General features: G+C 37.3%; 1 long non-coding RNA gene across 1 annotated transcript; it reads left to right on the top strand.

The window, feature by feature from the left end:
• The first annotated feature begins 5,327 nt into the window (after positions 1 to 5,327).
• LOC132638676 (uncharacterized) lies at positions 5,328 to 6,884 on the top strand. The gene is made up of 2 exons (XR_009581849.1): positions 5,328 to 5,888; positions 6,657 to 6,884. It is a non-coding gene; the product is annotated as an uncharacterized LOC132638676 (long non-coding RNA).
• Positions 6,885 to 7,874: the final 990 nt, after the last annotated feature.

Below are 7,874 nucleotides of genomic sequence, written 5' to 3'. Positions count from 1 at the left end.
GATGAATTATTCATAAGCTAAGATGGGGTCCACATGTCGAGATTTTTTTTTAGAACATGTGACAAGTTATATGAATAATATATGAGAAGTTAAACACAACCCAAGAAGGATCCTTAAGCCAAATCAAAGTGAAAGCCCTCCAAAATAATATTTTTAAGATACGTTTTCGGGTGATTTGATTTCGGGAGGTCATAACCTTATCGTCCTTTGGGAATTTGGGACAACTCCCAGAATGAAAGTTGTAGATAATTGAAATAGATTTCCAACCATAGGTCGTGGGTCTTCATGTGACATCGGAATAAGGAGATATGGACATTTTAAGGCAGAAAGGTCAAGCTGGGCAATGAATTCGGCCCAACCCGATTCCAAGTCGGGTCAGCCCATTTTCTTTGCCATTTAATGAAAACATTCGGCCTTCTCTTTCATTTTCAGACCTCAACAAACCCAGAAATTTTATAGGTAGAGAGAGAGAGGAGAGATAGAGAAAGAAACCAAATTTTGACCACAATCTAAGCCCCGAATCGCGAAGCTCCCGAAGAGAAAAGTGTTGTACGTCGCGTTGCCTTCAATTTGAGCTAAAAATCAGCCAAGAAAGAGAGGGTGGAAGTGGTTGCTGCATAATTAAGGTAAGATTAAGGTCCATTTTTCATTGTTAACAAGTTTATTTAGAGTTTTAACGGATTAGAACGGAAAAAAATAGCATTATAAACTCGTTTGTTGTTTTGTTGGGGTTTATGGATTAAGGGGCTGTTTTAGGTGGATTAAATGGATGGAATTAGCTGAGTTATGATGTATAATAATTGTTGACATTGTTGTTGAAGTTGTTGATAAGTTGTTGTTCTTGAATTTGGGAGAATAAAGTGTATAAAGATATTGTATACAAAGCGTATACCGGGCTATTTTGTGCCGATATTTGGGGCTGTTTTATGTAATTTTCGTGGCTGTTTATTGACAATATTTTGGGGCTGTTTTATGTAATTTTCGTGGCTATTTTATGACAAAACTTTGGAGCTGCTTTATGTAATTTTCGTGGTTATTTTGTGACTATATTTTGGAGCTATTTGGTATAACATTTGTGGCTGTTTTGCGATGATATTTTGGGGATTGTTTTATGGTCGTTATGGACTGTTTTGTGGGCTGGAATATCGGGGGATTGGCTGTAGTTGTTGTTGTTATATTATGAATATACGGAAATAAAGAAGTGTATACAAGCATTGGCATCCGAATGTATATTGGGCTGTTTTGGGAGTAATTTAAGAATGGATTTAAGTCTAGTTTGATATGAAATTGTTGGTGTTGTTGTTGTTGGTATTTTGATTGACGTTTGGCTAAGTTGGAATTTTGAGGATTGTTAAGTTTACAGGGGAAATGCTGCCCAATTTTCTCTAGAATTTACGACGCGTTCTTATAATCTATTAACTAATGTTAATATGAATTCTCCCGTGAAGGTAACAACGTGACATTGGGGAGAGCAAGTGAACGATAACATAGCTAAACGACAAAGGTATGTGAGACTAGTCCTTTCTTTCTAATGCCATGAATCCTATAGCATAAGTTCTTTTCCTCTTCATGAGTTCCTATTTTCCGGAAAGCTAGAAGCCTAAGTCCATAAATGTCTATATAAGATAAGAGATAAGAGATATGATATGATGATGCCATATTGATAATGATGCTATTTATTTCTTACACTCACCTTATGTACTAATTCCTTCAAGGTGAGGCAGAATGTCAATAATTGCTCCATAATGAAATCGGGGGATCACGACCTTACGTCACCCCGACAGAGTATAGTTGATCTTGAGTCTTATGCATGTACTATGATAAGCATATTACGATAAGCATATTATTACAAGTATTTTTGATGAGCATGTCATGATCATATTACACCGCGCCTAGTTGGCCGGGCAGTCACCGCCAAGGCGGGCAGCTATACGGATACACCATGACCTTTTGGCATGGGCAGACACCACTAGTGGGCGGCATGAGATGGTACCCCGGACGCGGGAGGCCTGGACGCGGGCTAATGTTATTGATTATTACACCGTTCCGATATGGACGGGCAGCTTGCATATTATGCATATATGAAATTATGATGAGTATGAGTAAGACAGCATGCATTACTTCTTTTATGATTGTCATTCAGATTCAGATGTTTCACATTGATGTTCACATTATATTAACACTGTCTTTCTTTATTATTTATGCCTCTCATACTCAGTACAATGTTCGTACTGACGTCCGTTTTCTTTGGACGCTGTGTTCATGCCCACAGGTAGACAGGGAGGTGAGCTTGGTCCAGACCCTTAGTAGCTGTCAGCTGATTGAGAGCACTCCATTGTCCGGAGGTGCTTATGATTCTTCTTTTGGTATATATGCATATTTTGGGCACGACGGAGTCTTGTTCCGTCTATATGTTTAGTATGTCAGTAGAGGCTCGTAGATACGCAGTGTGGGTCAGATGGTCTCACAAGATGTTATTATTATGTATATATTATTTTGATGGCCGAGAGGAAAATGTATGTAAGTATTTATGTTTCTATATAAAATATGATTTTCCTACGATTCGTGTGTAAAATTGGTAAAAGGGCATTAGATGAGTAAGATGAGTATTAGAACGAGTGGTGCTCGGTGGCTAGCCCCGGGTACCCGTCACGGCCCGTAGCTGGGTCGTGACAAAAGTGGTATCAGAGCAGTTCAGTCCTAGGAAATGTCTACGAGCCGTGTCTAGTAGAGTGTTGTTTATGGTGTGTTGCGCGCCACATCTATAAACAGGAGGCTACAAGGCATTTAGGATGGTTACTCTTCTTTCATCTCTAAGATCGTGCGATAGAGCTAAGCCGTAGGAAATGGGATTCCTTATACTAACCCCTGATTGCAGTAAAAGAATGATAATGATAGAAAAAAGTGATTCATGACAATGAAAGCTACGGAGGTAAGGCCCTTCGTTGAGGTTACGTTATCGAAATATGTAATACTATGATGATGAATTGCTTGTTGTGAAAGTAAGTCAGTGTTCATATGATAGAGAAATTGATTAAATGTGGCTCTTGATGATAAGTTCAGCTATAAGTTGAGAACACAGCAAATTGAATGAATCAGAATAAAGGTAAGTGACGGTACGAAAGATATGTGTCGAATAAGATAAGAATATTGAGGTATGATTGAAATATAAAGTTGAAGAATGAAAGAGAATGTAAATAGGGAGAGGTAACAGAGCAGATCGCTACAGGATCAGGTAAATCTCGAAGTGTGATATATGAGGTACGTTACGACATCTTTGTGCTTTTACTTGAAAATGGAAGCCCTGTATGGCTGAGATATGTCGTATATACATACATACATACATACATACATATATATATATATATATATATATATATATATATATTGGCCCTGTGAGGCATTATTGGTATTTGCTGCGTGCAGGTTTTGGGATAGTAAGAAATACAGAGGAAACTCTGCCAAATTTTTCCTAGAATCCAAAGGAGATAAGATATAAGCTTGTAATATGTCCTAACAATAAAAGATGATGTGCAAAAGAGTAATGGCAGAATGAGATTAAGCTAGGAGTATCGTTAATGACTACAAGAGTTGAGTTAGATACTATTGAATTGATAGTAATGGCAGTTATAAGAGTGACATTGATACGGTAAAGAGAAATGAAAGAGTGAACAAAGGAGATTAGTAGCACTAAAACATGACATGGAGGAAAAAGTGTAACTCTAATAGAGTACGATACTGGAGTAGCGATTGGATGTATAAGCACGAGTAAAATACGATAAGTTTATTAGCAAAATAAAATAACAGCATCACGGAGATAGAGATACGAATATGAAGGGCTATAATGAATGTGAACACATTGCTGAAACGACTTATGTGGTAAGTGAAATAGAGATATATGAAGTAAAGATTTGAAGGTGAGACGACGGATTTGAGAATGGTACAAGTAGAACCCTAAAAGGGGGGAAGCGAGTAAAGATAATATAAGTATAGAGATTGAAATGATGGACTCCGAGATGTGACAGATATAGACTCTAAAACAAAGAGTGAGAGTTGTGCAGAAATAAGTCTAATGATGGGTAAATGAGTACGATTACGAACACGAATATGAATACGAATGTGGATACTTGTATATGTATAGAAATGTATGTACACGAATCATGCAAGAATGATTGTGTAACTTGCAAGTATTTATGCGTCGCCGATGAAACCAAGTGGGTACTCAAAAAGAGGAGTAAGAGGTAAGCAAGAATAGTGTGGTCATGGTACTCCGAGTCAGTTAAAGGAAAATATATGGCGAAATTTCGTAGAAGACCGAATCGTTTAACATTCGAGGACGAATGTTCCAAAGGAGGGAAGGATGTTATATCCCGTATTTTCGTACGATGAATTATTCATAAGCTGAGATGGGGTCCACATGTCGAGATTTTTTTTTAGAACATGTGACAAGTTATATGAATAATATATGAGAAGTTAAACACAACCCAAGAAGGATCCTTAAGCCAAATCAAAGTGAAAGCCCTCCAAAATAATATTTTTAAGATACGTTTTCGGGTGATTTCATTTCGGGAGGTCATAACCCTATCGTCCTTTGGGAATTTGGGAAAACTCCCAGAATGAAAGTTGTAGATAATTGAAATAGCTTTCCAACCATAGGTCGTGGGTCTTCATGTGACATCGGAATAAGGAGATATGGACATTTTAAGGCAGAAAGGTCAAGCTGGGCAATGAATTCGGCCCAACCCGATTCCAAGTCGGGTCAGCCCATTTTCTTTGCCATTTAATGAAAACATTCGGCCTTCTCTTTCATTTTCAGACCTCAACAAACCCAGAAATGTTAGAGGTAGAGAGAGAGAGGAGAGATAGAGAAAGAAACCAAATTTTGACCACAATCTAAGCCCCGAATCGCGAAGCTCCCGAAGAGAAAAGTGTTGTACGTCGCGTTGCCTTCAATTTGAGCTAAAAATCAGCCAAGAAAGAGAGGGTGGAAGTGGTTGCTGCATAATTAAGGTAAGATTAAGGTCCATTTTTCATTGGTAACAAGTTTATTTAGAGTTTTAACGGATTAGAACGGAAAAAAATAGCATTATAAACTCGTTTGTTGTTTTGTTGGGGTTTATGGATTAAGGGGCTGTTTTAGGTGGATTAAATGGATGGAATTAGCTGAGTTATGATGTATAATAATTGTTGACATTGTTATTGAAGTTGTTGATAAGTTGTTGTTCTTGAATTTGGGAGAATAAAGTGTATAAAGATATTGTATACAAAGCGTATACCGGGCTATTTTGTGTCGATATTTGGGGCTGTTTTATGTAATTTTCGTGGCTGTTTATTGACAATATTTTGGGGCTGTTTTATGTAATTTTCGTGGCTGTTTTATGACAAAATTTTGGAGCTGCTTTATGTAATTTTCGTGGTTATTTTGTGACTATATTTTGGAGCTATTTGGTATAACATTTGTGGCTGTTTTGCGATGATATTTTGGGGATTGTTTTATGGTCGTTATGGACTGTTTTGTGGGCTGGAATATCGGGGGATTGGCTGTAGTTGTTGTTGTTATATTATGAATATACGGAAATAAAGAAGTGTATACAAGCATTGGCATCCGAATGTATATTGGGCTGTTTTGGGAGTAATTTAAGAATGGATTTAAGTCTAGTTTGATATGAAATTGTTGGTGTTGTTGTTGTTGGTATTTTGATTGACGTTTGGCTAAGTTGGAATTTTGAGGATTGTTAAGTTTACAGGGGAAATGCTGCCCAATTTTCTCTAGAATTTACGACGCGTTCTTATAATCTATTAACTAATGTTAATATGAATTCTCCCGTGAAGGTAACAACGTGACATTGGGGAGAGCAAGTGAACGATAACATAGCTAAACGACAAAGGTATGTGAGACTAGTCCTTTCTTTCTAATGACATGAATCCTATAGCATAAGTTCTTTTCCTCTTCATGAGTTCCTATTTTCCGGAAAGCTAGAAGCCTAAGTCCATAAATGTCTATATAAGATAAGAGATAAGAGATATGATATGATGATGCCATATTGATAATGATGCTATTTATTTCTTACACTCACCTTATGTACTAATTCCTTCAAGGTGAGGCAGAATGTCAATAATTGCTCCATAATGAAATCGGGGGATCACGACCTTACGTCACCCCGACAGAGTATAGTTGATCTTGAGTCTTATGCATGTACTATGATAAGCATATTACGATAAGCATATTATTACAAGTATTTTTGATGAGCATGTCATGATCATATTACACCGCGCCTAGTTGGCCGGGCAGTCACCGCCAAGGCGGGCAGCTATACGGATACACCATGACCTTTTGGCATGGGCAGACACCACTAGTGGGCGGCATGAGATGGTACCCCGGACGCGGGAGGCCTGGACGCGGGCTAATGTTATTGATTATTACACCGTTCCGATATGGACGGGCAGCTTGCATATTATGCATATATGAAATTATGATGAGTATGAGTAAGACAGCATGCATTACTTCTTTTATGATTGTCATTCAGATTCAGATGTTTCACATTGATGTTCACATTATATTAACACTGTCTTTCTTTATTATTTATGCCTCTCATACTCAGTACAATGTTCGTACTGACGTCCGTTTTCTTTGGACGCTGTGTTCATGCCCACAGGTAGACAGGGAGGTGAGCTTGGTCCAGACCCTTAGTAGCTGTCAGCTGATTGAGAGCACTCCATTGTCCGGAGGTGCTTATGATTCTTCTTTTGGTATATATGCATATTTTGGGCACGACGGAGTCTTGTTCCGTCTATATGTTTAGTATGTCAGTAGAGGCTCGTAGATACGCAGTGTGGGTCAGATGGTCTCACAATATGTTATTATTATGTATATATTATTTTGATGGCCGAGAGGAAAATGTATGTAAGTATTTATGTTTCTATATAAAATATGATTTTCCTACGATTCGTGTGTAAAATTGGTAAAAGGGCATTAAATGAGTAAGATGAGTATTAGAACGAGTGGTGCTCGGTGGCTAGCCCCGGGTACCCGTCACGGCCCCTAGCTGGGTCGTGACAAATTAGATGGATTATTACCGGTTTATAATGTAATTACATGTAGAAGGAAGACACGGATCTTATTTAATTACTTATTTTCCACTTGTGGGATAATTATATCAATTATATTACGGAAAGATACGAGATTAAAACTTAATGCTCTAGATATTTTTTCGCGTCATAAGAATCTAAGTCTAAATTAGGGAGATTATATTAATTGGTGTTGCTAAGTCTAATAAAGACATGGGGTTATGCTAACCATAACATATTATTTGGTGCTGTTAAGTCTAACGAAGATATATGGGGTATGTTAGGCTAACCATTATTACATATATATTAATTGTTGCTGTTAAGTCTAACGAAGATATGAGGCATGTTAAAAAGGAGAAAAAGGCTGAGACACATGTGAAATTTAGAGAGATGAATACCTAATTAATTAGATTCTTCTATGAATGAAGGTATTAAGTATTTTTATCTGTCATTAACCACATTGTAATTAAAGGAATTTGTAGGGACAGAGGGTAGCGTAAATCATATTGTTAAGGATATGTTTAGCAATTCAAAGATAATAGTCTAGAACAACAGCATGAATTAATGTAAACATTGTCACTTGACAATTTTTTCAGGGACATTCTTTCATTTTCTTATAAATTTTGAGGTGAGTTCAATTATTTTAATCCAATCGTAGTACTGATGTGTCGTGAAATTACGGCACATTCGGCGCCAACTACTTAGTCTTTTGTAAATCCCCAAGTACTTTTGATGTCGTTTCTCGTGTTTTTGTGTCAATTTGTAGAATAACATGTGCCGAAAGCAACTTGAGGCAAAATGAAGCA

Source organism: Lycium barbarum, chromosome 4 (assembly GCF_019175385.1).
Source record: "Lycium barbarum isolate Lr01 chromosome 4, ASM1917538v2, whole genome shotgun sequence".
Classification (NCBI taxonomy): domain Eukaryota; kingdom Viridiplantae; phylum Streptophyta; class Magnoliopsida; order Solanales; family Solanaceae; genus Lycium; species Lycium barbarum.
The sequence above is the reverse complement of the archived record's forward strand: the minus strand, read 5'-3'. Positions and strand labels throughout refer to the sequence as shown.